The 21,490-nt window shown below is 44.0% G+C and overlaps 1 protein-coding gene across 4 annotated transcripts in view; it reads left to right on the forward strand.

Moving 5' to 3' along the window:
* Positions 1-830: 830 nt before the first annotated feature.
* Positions 831-21,490, forward strand: part of RAI1 (retinoic acid induced 1) — a 322,326-nt gene continuing 301,666 nt past the window's right edge. For all 4 annotated transcript variants that reach the window (XM_043982698.1, XM_043982719.1, XM_043982672.1 and 1 more), the window contains exon 1: positions 831-1,002. The gene's annotated coding sequence lies outside the window, so the exon portion shown is untranslated. The remainder of the gene's footprint in view (positions 1,003-21,490) is intronic.

Consider the following 21,490-nt stretch of genomic DNA (forward strand, 5'->3'; position numbering starts at 1 on the left):
GCCGGTGCTCTATCCACTGAGCCACCTAGCTGCCCCTAGGGCTGGTCCTTTCTAAGACTAAAAATAGGCTTTGGAGGAGGAAGGCCTAGGACGTGGAGGAAGGAAAGGAGACCAGGATCTATGAAGGAATTTCAGACCTCTTGATCATGGGAAGGACATAGAAGGGGGGGGGGGAGAGGGGTACAAGCCTGAGGGGGATAGAGGAGGAAGGTAGTGGGATGAAGGGGCCACCAGATGGTGCTGTTGGGGCATGGGCAGACCACCCGGTTGTCCCCTGAGGGAAATATGAGTGCGTTTCTTATAGCATCTAGTTATGATTCTAACTTTCTTCTTCTCTCTTCTCTCTCTCTCTCTCTCTCTCTCTCTCTCTCTCTCTCTCTCTCTCTCTCTCTCTCTCTCTCTCCCTCTCCCTCTCATCTCTCTCACCCCCTCCCTTTCCCCCTCACTCTCCCTCCCCTCTGTCTTCCTCCTCCCTCCCTCCTCCCTCCCTCTCTTCCCCTCCCCCATTCCTCTCTCGCCCTCTGTCTCGCGCTCTCTCTCCCTCTCCCTGGGTAAAGTGGTGTCTCGTTTCCACTCACCGCACCCCCAGAACAGGGGCTTTGCTGAAGGGTGACCAGGGCACAGTCCTCAACCTGTCAGTCTGCCTGCGAACCCGCCCCTCTCCACCCTCGGAGTTCTTGAGCGACCTCAGTGGGAGTGGATAGAGAGGTGGTCTCGGCGGCCACAGTTGTTGGTTGCTTGCTTTTTTTTTTCTTGAACGAAGGAAATCCTGCTGAAAGAAGAGAAGGAGGAGGAGGAGGAGGAGGAGGAGGAGGAGGAGGAGGAGGAGGAGGAGGAGGAGGGGGCGGGGGTAGAACTGTTGACGTTTCTTAAATGGATGGGAGACGGACGGGCCGTTTCCATCGGAACACCCACCCCTGCCCAGCCGGGCTTTGTGCCTCCTCCGTGCAGTAGGACGAGCCAGGGAGAGAAAGAGACACAGAGACACACAGAGAAAGAGAGGTAAGGAGCGATCTGATCAGACGAGTAGAAAAGGGGGCTGGGGGCTCATGCTATGTGAATGCCAGCTGCTGATGGGGTGTGTATGGGGAGGGGGGGAGTGATGCGTGTGAGTGATTGTGCTTGTATGTGTGCGCGCGCGGGAAGTGGGGCGCACTAGTGCGTGTGCTAGGGGCTGAGTGTGGTGTGTCTGTGGTGCCCTGAGCAGGAGTGGGGTGGGGGTGTGTACCGTTGAAGGAGGGGGGAGAGAATGTGGTGTGGGCGTGTGTGTTGTGTGTTGTGTCGTGGGGACCCCGCAGTGGGTGTGCTGTTGTGGGAGGAGTGTGGTGGTGGGTGTGTTGTGGAAGATGTGTGTGTATATGTATCTGTGTTTTCCATCCAGAGGCTATCAGCCCAGTGGGTGTGTGTGGAAGGTGGGGGAAGGTGATTAGTGGGATACAGTGGGATGTGTGTGTGTGTGTGTGTGTGTGTGTGTGTGTCTGTGTCTGTAAGGTAGTTGGGGAGTAAGCGCGTTGTCTCTGCTGTACATGTATTGCGAGGGGGGAGGGAAAATGCGGGAGGGCTTCTCTGTAGGAGGAGGGAGAAATAGGTAAGCTGGTGGGAGGTGGGGGCTGCTGAGCTGCAAACCCGTCCTCAGGTTAGCAGATCACAGATTGTCGCGCACTAAAGAACCCAGGGGCTGACAAGCGCTTTTCCCCCATCTCGCATTCAACTGTAGACTGAGAACGAGGCTGGCGGAGGAAGGGGGGGGAGAGGGGGAGGAGGGAGAGGGTGACTGGGCCGATGCGTAGTGCGCAGGCTCCAGGCTTGCAGGAAGTGTCCTCCACACCGGCCTAAGATGCCGGGGCTCTTCACCTCAGGGCTAGTCGTCCCTTCCCCCTCCTTCCCCCTCCCCCAGCCTCCGGCCGTGGGACTCTCCAGCCTTTGGAGCTGGGGGTCGGGGGCCCCTGGAGTGCTAGGCAGCGCGGGGGCAGGCGGGCGAGCTCAAACTCGAGTTCCGGGCGCTTCAGACGTCACGGGGCGGGAGAGGAACTCGGCTCGAGAAGCCTTTTTCCGACTCCAGCGAAGTCTAAGCCCCTGGAGCGTGTGGAGGCGCCGCCGCCGCTCCGGGGATGGGGATGGATGGGCAAGGCCGACCACGTTAATTGTTCCCGATCCCATGCAGGGCCTGGTCTCAGGCTATTCCGATGGTTCTTCTTAGGGAGACCCCTTTCCCCAAGCCCCGGCCTCAGCCACGATCTGTGCTTTAGGGAAGGAAGGGAAGAGTGGAAACAGACAGACAAGAAATGGACCTGAAATAGACCGCGATAGACTGAAATAGACTAGGTCGTGAGCTCGCGCCCGCTAGGGAATCCAAAGCCCGATGTGTGTTTCCAGTTGCCCTGGGAGAGGCCCCTCCGGGTCCGAGCTGCCCCCTGGGCGGGAGGGGGGAAACTGGAGGAGCAGGGAGGAGGAAGGGGGTCCGGAGCGAGGTCTCAGCCAGGCAGTCTGGGCAGCGGAGCTGCCGGGGCCTGGCCCAAGCCCAGGGGCGCCGCCAAACCAGAGCTTCAATGCAACGTCTCTAACTGAGCCGCAGGGGGAAGGAGAGAAAGCGATGATGTTTTGAATTAATTTTAGTATCTTTTTTGGAGCCTCAGGAAGCAGAGGTGGTTGGGGGTGGGAGTGTGGGAGGAGGAAGGAAAACGGAGAGGTCTGTGCTTTCCCATTTATTTTCTACAATGTCGTTTGCATTTCTATGGTAAAAATCAATAAAATATTAATGCAGAGCCTATCAGTGCGAGGCGCTTTGTTGGATGTGGGAGATGAATTAGACACAGCGTCTCCTGCCCTCAGGGCTCTTAGAGTCTAGTAATGGAGATAAGACATCTACACCAGAAAAGATAGGGAGCTGTTCCAAGCAGTACGTGAGCTGGGCCAAAAGAAAGGCCTATTCAGTCATTGACAGCGGTTCACAGTAGGAAGGTGAGAAGGATTTTCAGGTCAGAACAAGCTTTTTCCTGAGTCTTTTGGAAGATTCCCCCCCCCCCAACCTCCCACCTCCTAGGCCAGGATCCCTTAAAGCCAAAGGCGCAAGTCACACACACACACACACACACACACACACACACACACACACACACACACACACACACTTGGAATTCACATCCCTGGACACAGAAACCGGCTCTTCATACCCACCACACCTCCTCAAACAGCATCTGAAGGAAGCCTTTCCAATATTAAGTGGCACCTGATTTTTAAGTACTCCATACAGGATCTATATCATTCACCTTGTTTTCCCCCTTCCTTTTCTACCAGCCCTGTGTAGAAATCTCAAAGGCTATCCATCTGTTTGCAGTACATTTTCATGGCTGCTGGTGAGCTACTGGGACCTCTCTGACATCATAGGAGAATTACTTTTTAAAATAATTCCGTGTATTATTCTTTTCAAGGAGGAATAATTAGGGGCCTATACCAGTTGTATTTGCTGCCTCTTTTTTACTCCCCTTCCTCCTTTGTTTTCATTCAGATTTGCACATTTCGGTGCAAACCAAGTGCAGCACCAGAGAGACCTCCTTCCTTTCTTACTGCCTTTGGAGAGAATATGGCTGGATGACTGTGGGTGGGCTTTTCTGGCTGGAAAGGGTGGGATAACCTTCACAGAGCAGAAGGAGAAAAGGCCCACCACAGTGAACTCATTCTGGGAATGGACGTGGTTACTGCTTGACTCAAACTCTGGATGCAGTCACCTGCAGCACCCACAGGATATGAAGATGGGGTATTTAATACCAGCATAATTTCACCTGCCCTGTGAAAGGCCTGACTTTGAAATTAAAGCCAGATCAGTCTGCAGCTCCTGAGAGCTAGAACGTAGATAGGGCATTCAGGAGATAAAGGTTTCTCAAAATGGGGGAAAAGGCACTGAACTGAGAGTGAGTGGGGAGATGGATTCTGGTGTCAGAGCTAACAAACCATGTAACCGCCAGCCAAGTCACTTCTCTCCTGTACCTCAGTTTACTCCTTTGTAAACAGGTGTGAGGCATAAATTGGAGGGGGTAGCCCAGATAATTTCTGGTCCAACTCTAGCATTCTGTGATACTACTTCAAAATTTCAAAAGACCCATGACTGAAATAATTATGATGCTTGCGGATAAAGGACTTGGTTGTATTTGCTGAATCTCTCTCTCTTTTTTTACCCCTCCTTCATTTTTATTCCGAATGCCTATTTTCATTAAGTACCCATCAGTGTAGGCACATCCTAAACTAGTACAGATTATACCCACTTCTATGCCTCAGTGAACACTTGGATGGGTTGTTTTTAGTGAAGAGCCTCCCTGAACTTGGCCTGGTCTTCAGACAACAGACAACAGTCTACCACCAATTCTTTAACCAAAGACTTTCCAACTTGAAGGAACCTGTCAGAGCTTTCAGAACCTTCTAGAACCCAGGACCACCTCCATGCCACAGGTGAACTATAGAATTTCAGTGGAGGATCTTATGGTTCTATAATTTACTCCATTATGATTGAATGTTCGTTAAACAAGTGCTTACTTTTTATTAAGCGTTGTACTTGGCACTGGGAGAGATACAAGAGAAGTACATAATTAAGTCCCTGTCCTCAAGGACTTAGAATTTGGTTGAGAAGACAAAACACACATAGGAAACAGAACGATTAGAGATAAATGTATTATCATCTCATAGGGCTTTAGAAATCATCTAGCTAGTCTCACTTCCCCACCCCCTTTTACAGATGAAAAAACTTAGTTCTAGAGCATAGGATGACTATACTCATGTCACTCAAGGAGTAAGTGACTGATCTGGGCTTTGAACTCAGAGCCTTCTGGTTTTATGCCCAACACTCTTTCTACTGTGGCATGCTATGTTGGGGACTAAATTAAATTGTGGGGTGGAGATTCAGTTCTGCAGGAGTGCAAGTAAGAGGGAGTTCATGGTCAACTGGAAAGGATTTCCATGGAGTTAGAAAGCTCAAGAAATTGATAAGAAAGGAAATTGAAAGACATTCTGAGTAGAGAAAAGAGCAAGGGCAAGGACTTAGAAGCAAAAATGAACATGACTTTCAAGAGAAGAGATGTTGGTCTTACCAGAACCAAGGGAAGACATTATAGGAGTAGTAGTGGGAGATGAGTTTGGATAGGTGAGATGCGGACAGGCCTCAGATGTCTATTCTCTGGATTTAACCATAGATAGTATAGAGTGTATCATTCCCTGCCTCAAGAAGCTTTCATAGCTCCCCATTACCTTGAGGTTTAAATGCAAACTCCTCTACTGGGCAGTCAAAGCCCTTCATCGTTTTGTTCTACCTCATCAGGTTCATTGCACATTACTCTCCTTCACATACTACATGCTCCTTAAACTGCCCAGCCTGTTCTTCCATCTTCCCATGCCAGAAACACTTTACCTTCTCACCTCCCATCATCTCCTAGCTTACCCTCAAGGCTGAGCTCCGGTCTCCCTCCTCCAAGCAGCTTTTCCTGATTCCTTCAGTTGGTAGTGCCTCCTCTGAAACCACCTTATTTTTATTTCGTTTCTCTCCTATATTTACTTATCTCTGAACATGTTAAATCTCTCTCCATCTTCCCCTCCCCACCCCCCAATAGAAGGTAAGCCCCTCGACTGGGAACTGTCTCACTTCTGAATTTATATCCTCGGCTTCTAGATTGTAAGTGCTTAATAAATGCTTGTTGACTGATTGAATATTACTCGAGCTCCAACACACACACACACACACACACACACACACACACACACACAAACAAACAAACATTCTCATGTTCTTATTGCATATAGCCACAGCCACAAATTCTTCTTGCCTGATGGATTTATAGGTATAAATTAGGCAACCTGGTAGATCACAAGAAGCAGGGAGACAGAGTGCTATTTCCAGGGGGAAATCAGTACTTTACATATTTAGCTCCATTCCCCAAAGAGTACTTAAGGTTCATCTGCATAATATTCTATGCAATAAGCAGGCAGCAGAAAGTAGTGCCCTATTGGACAAAGAAGACTGAAGACTAGAGAAGGGAAAATTAAGGTTACATTGAAGCAATGAGAGACTCGTACAGTCACTCACCAGAATTTTATTGGGCATTCATTACATACAAAGCACTGTGCTAGCTACTTTAGGGATTACAAAGCATAAGGCAAGTCCCTACCCACTAGCAACTTACAGACTCATAGAGATACACAAATAATCATGGTACAGTAAAAGTTGGGAAGATGGAGAAATCAACACTGGCTTGTGGGGAAGTGGTATTCTGATGGCATTTAAACCAGGCCTTAAAGACCAGGTAACACTTGTCCATTTGGGAAAGTACAATTTAGGCAGGGGGACCTAGAGAATCTCATGCCTATGCACTTCACCCATAGACAATTGCTTCCACGTCCCCAGCATGCATAGCATCTAGAGGAAACCTTTACGATTGACCTAAAAGGATCTGATTTAAAGATTCAAGGAATATCGGAGAATTCCTGAATTTAGGGGGCAGGACAAGGACAGGAAGCCTCGAGGGAGACAAAAGGAGCAGCAGGAGAAAGAAAACCTGGAGAATGCAGTTTCACAGAAACCAAGGGAAAAGAGAATTTTAAGAGGAGGGTGGTCAGTTGTGTCAAAAACTACAGAAAGGTCAAGGAGTGTGAGTGTCCACTGGATATGACAATTGGCAGAGCACTAATGACCTTGGAGGGATCGGTATCTGGAGTGTAGTGTGGTAGGGGCTTGATGTCAAGGAACTGAAGAGTAAGTGGGTGATGAGGAAGCAAAGGCAGTAGGGATAGAACACTTTTTTTTTTTGGCAGGGCAATAAGGGTTAAGTGACTTGCCCAGGGTCACACAGCTAGTAAGTGTCAAGTGTCTGAGGCTGGATTTGAACTCAGGTCCTCCTGAATTCAGGGCCAGAGCTTAACCACTGCGCCACCTAGCTTCCTCCATAGAACACTTTTTTTTTTTTTGCTTGGGGCAATGGGGGTTAAGTGACTTTCCCAGGGTCACACAGCTAGTAAGTGTCAAGTGTCTGAGGCCGGATTTGAACTCAGGTCCTCCTGAATCCAGGGCCGGTGCTTTATCCACTGCACCACCTAGCTGGCCCCGATAGAACACTTTTTGAAAAAAGGGAGGCATTTAAAAATAGGACAGTAGTTTTTGGGGTTTTTTTAACCATATAAATATTTTATTATTTTCCAGTTACATTTAGAGATAGTTTACAACATTTGTTTTTATAAGATTTCTAGTTTCAAATTTTTCTCCCTCCCTCCCCCCTCCCCAAGATATCAAGTAATCTGATATAGGGACAATCACATTCAACATATTTCTGCATTAGTCATGTTATGAGAGAAGAATCAGAGCAAAAAGGAAAAATCTCAAAAAAGAAAAACAACAACAAAAACAATAGAAATAGTAGGGTTCGATCTGCATCCAGATTCAACAGGTTGTTTTTTTTTATTCTGGATTTTGAGAGCATTTTCCATCATGAAAGATGGATAGGAGGAGTGGATAGGAGGGTCAAGGGAAAGTGGGGTCAAGGGAAGATTCAAGACCCAGGCCTCTTAGTTCCTAGGCTAGTCCACTATCTCTTCTGATACCCTTTCAAACAGTAAATGAGTCTTTACATACAATTTCATGGCTACCTAATTTTGGCTAGTCCCCAGGTATATGCCATCTCTAAAACAGTTGGCTCTGAGGAAGAGATTTGAAGAGGGGAGGGAAGAAAGGAGATTGCTGGAGAGATATTGTCATCGTGGGAGAGTCAGGAAGTTCACTGAGCTCCTCCATCAGGCATTTATGCCCTCCATATGCCCTCTCCTCCAAGCTACCTTTCCAACTTGATCATCTACTCATCCTCTACAGGAGCCATCCATGTTAGCCAAATTGATTTTTATCATGTCTCTTAGACATGTCTTGAATATTTCCAACATTGTGTTTTTGCTCACAGTTTTTTTTTTCATCTAAAATGACTTTCACAAAAAATAAAATAAAATGACTTTCACTCTTCTTTATACCTACCCGAACTCTAGCCATCCTCCAGGCCCCAAATGTAGTTTCCCCCTTCATCGTGAAGTCATTCCTTAGCCTTCAGAGATCTCCAAATTCTTCTTTTATTTATTTTTTGTTGTTGCTTTTTGGGGGGGAGGGGGAGGCATTTGGGGTTAAGTGACTTGCCCAGGGTCACACAGCTAGTAAGTGTCAAGTGTCTGAGATCGCTTATGAACTCAGGTCCTCCTGAATCCAGGGCTGCTGCTCTATCCACTGCGCCACCTAGCTGCCCCTACTCTTTTATTTTTTTATTTTATTTTATTTTTAGGTGAGGCAATTGGGGTTAAGTGACTTGCCCAGGGTCACACAGTTAGTAAGTGTTAAGTGTCTGAGGCCGGATCTGAACTCAGGTCCTCCTGACTCCAGGGCCGGTGCTCTATCCACTGCACCATCTAGCTGCCCTACTCTTTTATTTTTGACCCATGCATTTTACATGTATCAGATACTGCTTTAGTTACTTTCCCATGAATATTTTCTCTCCCCAAGGGGAAAATAAGTGAATAAGCATTTATATACAGCCTGCTATGATCCAGACACTGTGCCTTAGCACTTTATAAATATCTTGATCTTTACTTGATCTTCATAACAACCCTGCAAAATAGGGTTATCCCCATTTTATAGTTGAGGAAACTGAGGCAAATAGAGGTTAAGTAACTCACCCAGTAACCTATTAACCACTTAGCTATATTTGAACTGACATTTTCCTGATTCCAGACCTAACACTCTATATGCTGCATTTCTTACCTACCCAGCTAGTCTATAAGTTTCTTTCTTTCTTTTTTTGGTGAGGCAATTGGGGTTAAGTGACTTGCCCAGGGTCACACAGCTAGTGTCAAGTGTCTGAGGCTGGATTTGAACTCAGGTCCTCCTGATTCCAGGACCAGTACTCTATCTACTGCGCCACCTAGCGGCCCCTATAAGACAGGGACTACATCTTGCTCAATGTAGTTAAATATTTAATTAATAATATGCCTGGAAATCTACTAGCACTTTGAGCAGTATAAAAACAAATTCAACACAGGTCTTACCACCAAAGAACTTATGGCCTGGTAGGGATAGTAATCAAGCAAGAGTACAAATGAGTATAATAAAATTCAAAATATTGTGTGAGTCATAAGAAATACAAAATTCTATTGAGGTCTATTAGAGTGAAACAAAAAGAAAGTATCATTTTCCCTGGGCTTTGTAAATCTAGGTAAAATTTTGAAGATATAGATGAGGGGAAATATTCTAAATAAAAGGAACAGCACAAGCCAAGGTATGGAGGCAAGAGAGCAACAAGATTGTGTTTAGGGAGCGTATCTGGTTTTGCTGGAGTGGTGAATACATAAGGAAGTAGTGAAAGTTAAAGCTGGAATGATAAGCTAGGACCAGATTGGTCCCTGAATACTAGACTGATAAGTTTGAACTATATTTGGTAGACAAGTCATTAGAAGGTTTTGAACAGATGAGTGATATGATTTGTAAAAAGTAGTTGGAAATAGAGGAAGAGAAGAGTAAAAGATGATTTTGAAGTCTGAGCTTGAATGACTGGCAAAATGGTGATGACAGAAACCAAGAAGTCAGGAGGAGGAGCTGGTTTGAGAAGAGAGATGAGCTTCAAAATTCTTCCCAGTCTTTAAAACCTACCTAAAATCATCCCTCTTCTCTCTAGTTTTCATTGGTTCCCCGCAGGAGAAAATTATCTTTTCTTCCTGCAACTTTGTATATAGCACTTTATGCCTCTTTTGTGCTTTTAGTCTATTCTACTCTATATCATTGTTATATATTTGTTGTATGTGTAACACCCCCTAATTCACACTGGCACTGGCAGTTTGGCTCCCCCAAGAGGTCATTACTAGTATTTCTGAGTTCTAGGGTTAACTCTGGGGATGACTATTCAAACCTGTAGCTTATAAGCCCCCATTAGTGTGTTTCTGCTTAATAATAATCAGCCAGTAGATGCAATTCTTTAGCAAAGGTATTTACTCACATGATATAACAAAAAAAAGCAGTTACAAAGTATTTTTTTTCCAAAAAAAAGATACATTTTCCCACAAATGCACATTGAATCCATGAGTTGAGGAGTGGATACAAACCTGAAGCATGGTATTAGTGAGGCATGTACATAGAGAATATGTGTGGCCACAGCAACTCACAACTCGAGATCTGTAGGGCCTTGATATGCTTTCTTTCTCTGGAGAATCTTCATAAAGTTTGCTGCAGAATGTGGTCAGGCCATTGTTCAAGATTTGCTCATTATCAATAGGCTGATTTCTCATAGGGAATGGTGTCTCAGGTAGACAGTTCAGTTTACTGCTAGGCTGAGTCAAATAGGTTTCTTGACTACTTTGCCAATCAATGGGTCAGCTGCTGCCAGAATGGGCCCAGTATGTCGCTCTATTTTTGGGCAGCTACTGCTGCTGCTGGATGGGCTGTGACAGGCAGATCACTCAGCTGTTGAGCTCTTCTCAGGCTGTTCTATCTCTGCTGACCAGGTCAATCCACAGGACTCCTTGAGCTTGTTCTTTGATGGGCAGCTGCAGTCTTTTACTACTGGCTCTGCTAGGTGGGACTGTGTTCTTTTCAGCTGGAATGCTCCTGTGTTCTTTCAGCTAGGGCAATGACCCTTAGCCTAGGGTTAGCAGAAGCATCTCCTTTTTTGCTTCCTCAGAGCCTCAGCTGTGAGATTTTTCCACTTCCAGGCAGGAGTGGAAAGAAATCTAGATTCTCCTGTTTAACACTGCTTCGTGGTTCAGAGCAAGTTCTCTCAGTAATGGACTCCATATTTATTTGAGGCCATCAGCCTTGACTCACCCAGTAACACTTCCCAAACTCCTTTTGGGTTCTTATTCTGAGGAATGGCTAGGGATGGATGTATAAATTAATTTTGTGGCCCTTCAGGTAAGCTCATTGTCTTGGGGCCTCTTCATATTCAATTGAGCTACTTAAACTTAGAAACCTTTCCAGGGTGTGGGTTGTTTCTTCTTCTTCTGAAAGGACTTCCCCCTTTACATTTCAGCTTTTCCTTTTTGCCCCTTGTGACCTTTAGCTTTGTTAAGTCTCAACAGGGCAGACTAATAGTATTGGATCTTTGTATATTCAATAATCTAATAAGTATTTTATTAAGCGCCAACTATGTTCAAAGTATTGTGCCATGTACTGGGGAATACAAAGACAAAATAAAAAATAGTCCCTCCTCTCAAGGAGAATATATTCTATGGGGATGAATAAGGTAAATATACTTTTAAAAATCCTTTACCCCCACCTTAAATTATAATCTCAATGAAGGTAGGCACTGGTCCATAGCTTAATTATTAAAAGGGCTCCCCCAGTTTCCTGTTTATAGTAGTTGCTTGAATGAATGAATTCTGTTTTGGACAGGTTTATATCATCCATGCTTCTTTTTATCTCCTGCAGCATCTAGTGCAAGGTAAGGGTTGATTAAATATTCATTGATTGATTTTGTTGATTAGTTGATAGTTCCTGAGGGAAAAGTTCATTGGTGGAGAATCTCAGTTTGTTGCATGGTGGTGGGAGATTAAATGGAGTCAAAGGGGGTAGATTGGGTTTGCTCACTGAGAAATTGGTTTGTAAGAACCAGATTTTAAAGGGCAAAACTGTGTTTGGGTGAATCTCAACTCCTTGACTTCTATAAGTCAATACACAACTATTTACTGAATCCTTACTAAATGCCACATTCTATGCTGTGAGTGGAAGGGAAGGGCTGGGGGATGGGGAGAGATACAATAGGAGACATAGCAACTGTCCTTGAGGAAAATACAACCTGACATGAGTAACACATATGAAGCAATTAGAGAACAGTACATGGCAGTATATAATTATGAGCGGAATTGTGTGACATAGATTCTAAGTGTCACCAGAGTTCAGGGAAGGGAGTTCAGTGTGAGCTAGGTTAAGGAAAGCTTCACAAAGAGGTGACTTTATAGGAACCCTGTGCCTGAGGTAGGACACCATGTGAAATGTTTCCCTGGCTGTGGTTAAACCTTTTTTTTCCCCAACAGAGAACCGTTCAAAGGGTGGCCCTTGAGAACTCTCAGATTAGATTTCTCTGGGGAAGGAAATTCTTAATGGGGCTTGGATGATGTCAAACAGGGCCTGGGTGACAGTGGTTTGGGTTCCCTTGGCTCCAGTTGTGAGTAGGTTTAGGGGTCCCTCGATTTCTGAAGTGCTGCCCTAAATTCTGCATTGCATTATTGTTACCTTTCAATATGTTTTATAGTTTTGGGGAGGATAGAAGGGGCTCTAGGGCAGTTATTCCTGGGAGTAAGAAAGGCTTAGATGAAGCTATAAAAGGATTATACAAATTTATAGGAATAGAGAAGGAAGTGGATGCCAAAATCAGGTTTAGTAAGATCTCAACAGGCTAATTAATAGGAATACATTTAGAGTCATGCGCTTTGATTTTAAAAAATCAGCTATAGTATGCGAGTACAGGTTGGGTAAAACTTGAATTAACAGCAGTTCTAATGAAAAGGACCTTAGAATTTGAGTCAACTGCAAGCTCAATATGAATTAACATTGGCTGATAAAAAGCTAATATAAAGTTGGGCTTCATTAATAGAAGTAAAGCATCTGAAATAAGAGAGGCGAGAGTCCTACTGCCTTCTATAATTATCAGAATAGTGTGTTCTCTTTTGCCTGTACCACTTTATAGAAGAAACATTGACAAACTCTAGCCCTAGTTGAGGTCCTCAATACCTCTTGTTTGAACAAGAGCTTCCTAATTGGTCTCCATGCTTCCATTCTCTTCAGTCTCTAATCCATCATCCACGTAGATACCAAAATGATCTTCATAAAAAACCAGTCTGATCATCCTATTTTACTTTCCTATTAAGAATCATTGGTGACTCCTATTGTCTTTAGGATGAAATACAAATTCCTCTGTTTATAATTTAAAGTTCTTCACAGACTTACATGAACTGATACAAAGTGAAATGGACAGAACCAGGAGAACATTGTACACAGTAACAGCAATATAGTACAATGATAAACTGCTTGACTTAGCTGTTCTCAGCAACACAATGATCTGAAGGATTTATGATGAAAAATGCAGATTGAAGCATACCTTTTAAAACTGCTTTTTATTATTCTTGGGTCTGTGTTTCACAGTATGGCTAATGTGGAAATGCTTTGCATGACTGCATATGTATAATCATCCAATTACTTGCCTTCTTGGAGTAGAGGAGGGGAGGGAGGACAGGAGAAAATTTAGAAATCAAAATTTTTTAAAAGGAAGACTAAAATTTTTTTGTTTACTTTTGAGAAAAATAAAAATAAACAGCATATGTACTTTAAAAAAATTACTTACCCAAAGATAGCAGTGGCTCTAATGAGGTAACCAAATCTTTAAAGAAAGTTAGAAAGGCATTATCACCATCAAAAGAAAGAAAGGAAGGAAGGAAGAAAGAAAAAGAAAGAATAAATGAATGAATGAATAAATGAAAAAATAAATGAATGAATAAGCAAATAAATAGATGAATCAATCAATAAATGAGCAAATAAATAGATGAGCAGATAAATACATAGAGGTCTTCACAGTCTGCCTCTAACCTACCTTTCCCAGACATTTTATACTTTTCTTTTTCTTTCTTTTTTTTTTTGGTGGAGCATTGTGGGGTTAAGTGACTTGCCCAGGGTCACACAGCTAGTAAGTGTCAAGTGTCTGAGGCCGGATTTTGAACTCAGGTACTCATGACTCCAGGGCCGGTGCTTTATCCACTGCACCACCTAGCTGCCCCCTCCCCAGACATTTTATATTACTCTCCTTCATATACTTTGTTCCAACAAAACTGTCTGATTTTTCTCTGAACTGGCTGTTCTATTTCCTGCTCATTTATACATTTGCAAAGGTTCTGTTCCATACTTGGAATGCACTGCCTGTGCATTCCATCTCCACCTCCTAGAATTCACAACATCCTTCAACCCCTATAGGAGGCCTTTTCTGACCCCTCTGATTTTTCCTTCTCTCCAATTATCTTGTACTTACTTCTCTGTAAGTTCTGTGTCATACCCACTACCCCTTTTACTTTCCCCCTTCTAGAATCTAAGTTCCTTGAATGTAGATCCTTTTTTGCTTTGTTTTATGTCTCCAGTACCTAGTATAATACCTAGAATGATACAGTAGGTGCATAATAAATGCTTGTATATTTGAATAACAAAAAGGTCAATTAGCATAGTGAGAGACCACTGAAAGAACTAGGGGTACTTAGTCTGAAGAAGGAAAGACTTGGGAAGGGGGCCTGAAATGTTGTAAATAAAGGATATGTTGGGGCAGCTAAATGGCGCAGTGGATAAAACACCAGCCCTGGATTCAAGAGGACATGAGTTCAAATCTGGCCTCGGATACTTGACGATAGCTGCTGTGACACCTTGGGCAAGTCAGTTAACCCTCATTGCCCATCAAAAAAAAAAAAAAGAAAAGAAAGAATGAAAAAGAAAGAAAGAAAAGAAAAGGATATGTTTAGGGACCATTTAATGGGGGAGTAGATATTCTGTGTAGCTCCAAAAGAATAGGACCAGGACTAATGAATGGACATTGAAGGAAGGCAATCTTTTTTTCAAGATAATGAACAATTTCTAACAATTAGAGCTATCCAACAGTTAAATGAGTTGCCCTTTGAAATAATGAGTTCTCCATCACTAGAAATGTTCAAGCAAAAATGAGATGAGCCCATCTCAAAGATGTCATGAGATAGGAGGTTTGACTGGATGGTCTCTTCTATCTCAAGGATTCTATCCTTTTATGAATGGTCACTGAATGAAGTGAGGATTCCTGTAGGCAAACCGTTTTGTGATTTGGATGAGAAGAGTCTCAGCGGTTATGAAGTGGGAGGTTGGGTTAAAGTCACCAATGGCATGAAAGAATATATAGAATAAAAGGCACAAAGGTGTGGGAGTAAGGGATTGAACTGACCCTCACCTGAGTGGGGATCCTATGAACTTGGAGATTTAGGGGACATAAGAGAGATGAAAATAATGTAGCCTTAGAAATAATGACCACTAATGCATCCAGGATTTGCCATTTTGGAAATTCATCCTTCCTGGTCACGCATGGTACAATAGAAAGAACAATAGACTTAGGTGTCAGAAGACTTGGGTTCTAGCCCTAGTTCAGTGACTAGATCGGAATGTGGAAGAGAAGTCACTCACTTCCCTGGGTCTCATTTTCGTTTTCTGTAAAATGGTGATAATATTTGCACTAACCTCATTGGTTTTGTTGTAAGGATCAAATGAGGTAATGTATGAACATGCTTTGTAAATACCAAGTGTTTATGATATAATTTATCATAAAATTTATTTATTTATTATTAATTATATGTTGTTTTATTCTATTTATTCCATTATTATCTAATTTGTAATATAAATCATCATTGCTTTAATGGAAATTATTCTATTATAGTAATTGGGATTATAATAACCATATGTATATGATTATAAAAAGAGGCTTCCAGAGCAGGGGCAAGCAAAAAAGAATTAACCACATTCTGTTGGTCACTCCTAGGAAATTACAAGGAGTTTCCACTGTGCTGTGTTCTAGTCCAAAGTGAAGAAGGTTGGGCTGCATAGCATACTGGGACTTGTAGTCTTTAGTCCTATACCTTGAATTTCAAAATGAAAGAGGAGTCCATTTGATACTACCTCTCTGGCTGCCACAGCACTGATGAGAATGCCAATCGTGATCCTTCCTCATAGACAGGAGTCTCACTCTATTCCCTTTGGTTCTTGACCTGTGTAAATAAACAGGAAGGAGAAAGGCAGGGCCTAGGAAGAGGGACAGCAATTTTTTTTCATAAAAGGAGGGGTCAAGAGATGAATCGGTTTATTATCTCTTTGAGATGAGCGCAGAAAAAATCTATACTGAAGGCATGAAATAGCAATAAAAATGGAATTTTTGCCAAAGCAAAATTAATTGAGTGAATCTCCCCATTGAAGCCTAAGCTCTGAGCTAAGGCTTATGAGTGCAATATGAACAAGACTAGCCCCTTCCTGGCTTTGCTCCCCTAGGAGTGATGCCTGCCCCCTACCCTTGAGCACGGGCTAATTAAACACAGACAAACAGGGACTCCAAGGATTAGGCAGTCACTTCAGTGGTGACCTCTACCCAGTCTCTTCATCTACCTCAATTAAGGCGCTCTCAGACTCAGCTTCCTACATTTAAGCATCCACCAAAACCAAGGAGGCCCATAGCTGGAGACAAAGTCCTATGGCAAGAAATAATCACTTTGGATTCCCAGGGAAAACTAAGATTTACAAAAACTTTGTCCTCCTTTTATGTGAATTTCTATACCTCCAAAGAGTCCCAAGAAGGCCTTAAGTTGCAGGGTAAAGTCTTAGAATCTCAGAGATGAGAGGGACCCCAGAGGCCATCTCTCCAACCTGTACCTCTAGAATATGTCAACAAGGGACTAGCCTGCATAGCTGATGTCCAGCTACTTCCTGAGACCACCCATTCCATGTTTGGACTGCTCTGCTTCTTAGGGAGACTTTCCTTATATCGAGCATGAAAAATGTCTCCCTGCAACTTTTACCCACTGCTCCTAGTTCTGCCTCCAGGGCAGAATAGGTCCAATCCATCTTCCATAAGACAGCCCTTCAAAAACTTGAAGACAATTATTTTGTCTGTCCTCCCTCCCTAAGTCTTCTTCTCTTCCCTGGGTTAAACAGCTCCAGGTCTTGCTTTTAAACCTCATACATGATAGTCTCCCATTTTTTCATTATCTTGGCCATCTTCTTCTGGATGAGCTCCAGCTCACCATGTCCTTCCTAAAATGTAGCACTCAGGACTAAACCAAATACTTTAGATCTGGTTTGACTAAGGCAGAATGAGTACAGGAGGATTATCGATTCTCATTCTGGGCACAGTTAATGCTGCCTGACATCACATGGAAGAGCAAAATGGTAAAGAGCAGTGGTTCTCAAACTTTTCAGTCTTGGGATCCCTTTACTCACATGAAAATTATTGAGGACCCTAAATAAAGAGCTTTTATTTTTGTGGGTTACATCTGTTGATGTTTATTGTATTAGAAATTTTAAAAATATGAAAAGAGGGTTGACCTCATGGAACCCTGAAAAGAACCTCAGACCACACCAAGAAACAGCTGGTACAGTGGATAGAGAGTTGGCCTTAGAGTCAGGAAGAACTGGGTTCAAGTTCTGTTTTTGTCACATACTGGTTGTATGACCCTATACAAGTCACTTAACCTCTCTCAGTGCCCCAGGTAATTATCTGAGACTATAAAATGCAGATCAGGTAGTTGAATGGATCATTGGTAGATGACATTCCATCCTTGAGAGTTCCCTATGCCCATGAAATAAAAAATCTATTCTCCTCCCCCCCCAAATTATGTTGGGTTTTGCGACTGCCACCCAACACTGTTGTCTGTTTTTTAATTTTTTAAATTTAATTTTTTATTAATTTAGAATTATATTTTTCTCAAATCACATGTAAAAAGAAATTTTAACATCTATTTTAAAAACGTTGTGTTTCAAATTCTCTTCCTCCCTTCCTCCCCTCCCCCCCCTTTAAGAACTCAAGCTATTCAATGTAAGTTATACATGTGCAGTCATGCAAAACATTTCCACATTAGTCAGGTGTTGTCTGTTTTTTAATTGATCTTATCCTATGAACTAATATTTGTATCCCTAGTGTTGAGCACATTGTCTGCCACTTAGTAGGCACTTAATAAATGTTTATTGACTGACTGACTAAAATCCACAAGTCTTTTTAAAAATTTTATTTTCTTGCATGAACTGTTGTCTACCCAAGCTTCTTCCCCATCTTGTAGTTTTGCAGTTAATTTTTTTGAACCCGAGTGTGGGACTTTATTCCCATCAAATTTCTTGAAGAGGCATTGTAGTATTGTGAAGTGGGAGTCAGAAGACCTGGGTATGATTCCCAGCTTTGTCACTTACTAAATATGTGTGACCTTGAGTCAGACACTTCTGAGACAGGTGTCAAAGTGGATAGAGCCTAGAGTCAGGAAGACCTGAGTTCAAAGCCAGCTTCAGATATTGACTAGCTGTGTGTCCCTGGGCAAGTCATATAACCTCTATGCCTCAATTTTCTCATCTGTAAAATGGGGGTAATAATAGTACTTACCTCCAAGAGTTGTTGTGAGGATCAAATGAGAATATTTATAAAGCATTTAGTCCAGAGCCTGTAGTCTTTCTTTCTTCTTTTCTTCCTCCCTTCCTTCCTCTCCCTCTCTCTCTCTTTCTCTCTCTCTCTCTTTCTCTCTCTCTCTCTTTCTTTCCTTCCTTTCTCTTCAACTTTTTCATCTATAAAATGAAGGAGTTGGAGTAGATGACCTCTCAGGCCCCTTTCAGCTCTAAATCTGTGATCCTAAATTCCACTTTATTAGATTCCGCCCATTGTTTGTGCCTATTGCGTTCTTTTTGGATCTGAGTCTATGATTCATCCCTTCCAGCTCTGAATCACCTGCAAATTTGATAAGCATGCCATCTAAGTCTTCAGTTAAATCACTGATTTAAAAAAAAAAAAAGACTAGTACAGGACCAAGGACAGATCCTTGGAACACTTCACTGCCTCCAGGGTGATGAGTCTGGATTTTCACCCAGTTCTTGATCCACTCAACTACACTGTCATGAAATTCATAGCTCTCCATCTTATCTACCAGGATAGTAATTTGAGAGGTTTTATCTTTGATAGCTTTTTGTTTGTTTGTTTCCTTGTCTGAATGGAGAAAAGAGATCAATGAGTCCTCCAGGTAGAGAATGAGGTGGAATTCAGTGCCTTGTAATTTTTTTTTTTACCTTAATCATGGACATTCTAGCTTTAGCCCAGATTGACTGCTAACCAGTCTTGATCTAGCTCAGGGAAAGCTTGGTTTGCAAATGGTTGTCATTTACACCCTTTGAGAGTACTCCTTCCCTTGGATGGCACCCTTGCAAAAGTGGTCTTTTTTCCAGCTTCACCTCCCACCCCATTCTACCACCACTCTCAATCTTTCCATGGTTAGATATGAGAGGCGAGCATGTATTTGTTACTTGGGAAAGCAGACAAGAGACTGGTAGACGTGAGAGGGTGAAAAACCTACCTCCCCTGCCCTGGAACCTTCCTTCTACTTAATGGACAGCCAGCTCCTGCCAGCAGAGGAGAGGGAGTCATCCTGAGCTTTCTGAGTCCTGAGGCAGAAAGATCAAATATATAGTGAGAAGCAGGAAGCTGGGAGGTAGTATTCTGGAATAGTCCAAGGTGGGTGAGGGTAATGAATTCAGACATTTTCCTCTGCCCCCTTTGATGCCTGCCCTCTAATTTCAGGGTCCTAAATTCAAACCCATACCACATGGCCCCATTTCAAGCCCTTATCTTATACCAGCAGCGACAATCAGATTGCTGGGAAGGAAAAAACAATCTGCTTGATTGACAAACAAAAAAACCCCCACCACATTTTTGCACAAAAGGAGGGAAGGGGAGGGAGCTGGTTGGCTAGCTTCTGTTACTGCAGGGGCTGCTTCTGCTTCTCTCCCCCCTTCCCTAATTCTCGACCCCCTCCCCCATCTCTCTCCCTGGTGCTGACAGCACTTAATTCTACCAGCCAGACACCCTGTGTTCTGACTGGCTGAGTTCAATGTCAGGCACTCAGCAGCGAATGTCATTGTCAGCCCTGTTGTCTTTGCTACTACAAGGGCTGCAGTGAGCCCCTTAAGGAACATCAGAGACTAGTATTGAGGAATGCTTTGGGAAAATCTGTCGTCTTGGAATTACTGCCTTCCTCATGCCTGTCCCCTCCATTCTCCCCTTCCTCTCTGCTCCCTCCCCCTAGCCCTTCACCCCCACAGCTGGCTGACTGCATATTAGGCTGGGACAATGTAGGAACAGTAAACAGCAGTGGAGAGGAAGCTGGGGCCCATCAGGTAGCAGAGAAAGACATTGGATCCGGAGGGAGCACGGCAGAGAAAGCAAACAAACAAGGCTTTGTGAGGTAACAGATTGGATTCTTAGAAGGGAAGTGAGGGATGTATGTGGGGGAGGGGAAGGCAGACAGGCCGCTAGGATGAAGCTGAGGGAACTGGGAAAAAGGATGGGAGAGGACACAGTTGAGTGCCAAGTGGACAGGCTGAGAGCCTTCGGGCCAGAGGTGTCTGCCCCCTCACCCTCCTGGGAGTGGAGGGGGGGGATCACTCCTAGGAAACAGACAATCGAAAACCTCCTCCTTCCCCTGACCTTGTCGCTCCCCAAAGAGAATGTCAGGCGGGCAACTAAGGCCCTTGGCTTCTAGTTTTCCCCCCTTTTCCTAACTGACCAGGCACGACCCTTCATTTCTTAGGGCCTCGATGGTTTTCACAGTGTCCTTTGAAAACCATTGCCCCCCAGATTAGAGCATCGTTGGGCTGCTTTCGAGACTAGCTGAGTCTCTGGTATTGATCATTTCTCGAGGCTGTAACTCCTGGATTCAGGACTTTAAGAAGAAGGGAAACCAGGGCAAGCAGAAAGCTGGCGGGGGGGGGGGGGGGGGGGGGGGGGAGGAGTCGGGGAAATTGTGAGACCCAAGTCAGCTACGTAAACATGAAGAAAGGAAGCAGCTCTGATGAACCTTTCAGCCTTCCTCAGGTGGAGCCCTAGCTCAGGGGCCTGAATAGTGAGGGAGCAGATGATCTCCTCCTGTGGCCAGCTAGGCTGGATGGGTGGGAGGGAGTGAAAGAATGGAATAGGAGCTATTGAAATGTCCTCTGGGAAGGAACAGGCTTAGATTCTGGAGGCTGAACAAGGCACCAGCCCGCCAATCTCGATCAAGACACCGTCCTCCACCCATTCTAAAGCACCAGTGAAACCCACTTCATTACCCGCCCCCCTCCCCCCAAAGGACTGCAAGTGAGTCTCGGAGGTATCTGAGTGGAAAGGCATCCATGAGAAGCAGTCGGGCCTGAGAGCCAGGCACAAGATGTAGCCACATTCACCGCATCTCCTCCCCCAAAGCCCTTTCCTTGCTCCACTAGCTGGGTTCTCATTTTCAGTTTAGAAGAGGAGGAAGACAAAATCTTCTCTCTGAACCTAACCTCCTCACTTCCTGCCCCAGCCCTTCCTTTATGGATGACACTGCATTCCCTTCCCTACTTCAATACTAGTTTTGACCCCCACTCCCACCCCAAACTTCCTCTTTCCAATCCTATTCTCTTTGAAAATGTAACAATAATCCATTGGGCCCAGAGGATCTAGGGCCTTCTTTCCCTCTAAGGGCCCCGAACTCTGGGCTCATTCAGACTGGGTTTAACCAAAGGGGATCCTGGACCCAAAAAACAGGGGTTAGGTCCTTTCTTGTCTTGGGGAGTCCTGGGGAAATCACTTAATGCTTAGATATGCCTCAAATCTAGGGTCTCCCCAAAACATAGCAGAAAGATATTCAGTGTCCAATGTAGATCAGGTATGGGCAGTGATGTGCAGGTAAATGTCTAAATGTGCTGAAAAATGTTAGCCCACCAAAAGAAAAAATGTAC

The sequence above is a fragment of the Dromiciops gliroides genome, chromosome 1 (genome assembly GCF_019393635.1).
Source record: "Dromiciops gliroides isolate mDroGli1 chromosome 1, mDroGli1.pri, whole genome shotgun sequence".
Lineage (NCBI taxonomy): Eukaryota > Metazoa > Chordata > Mammalia > Microbiotheria > Microbiotheriidae > Dromiciops > Dromiciops gliroides.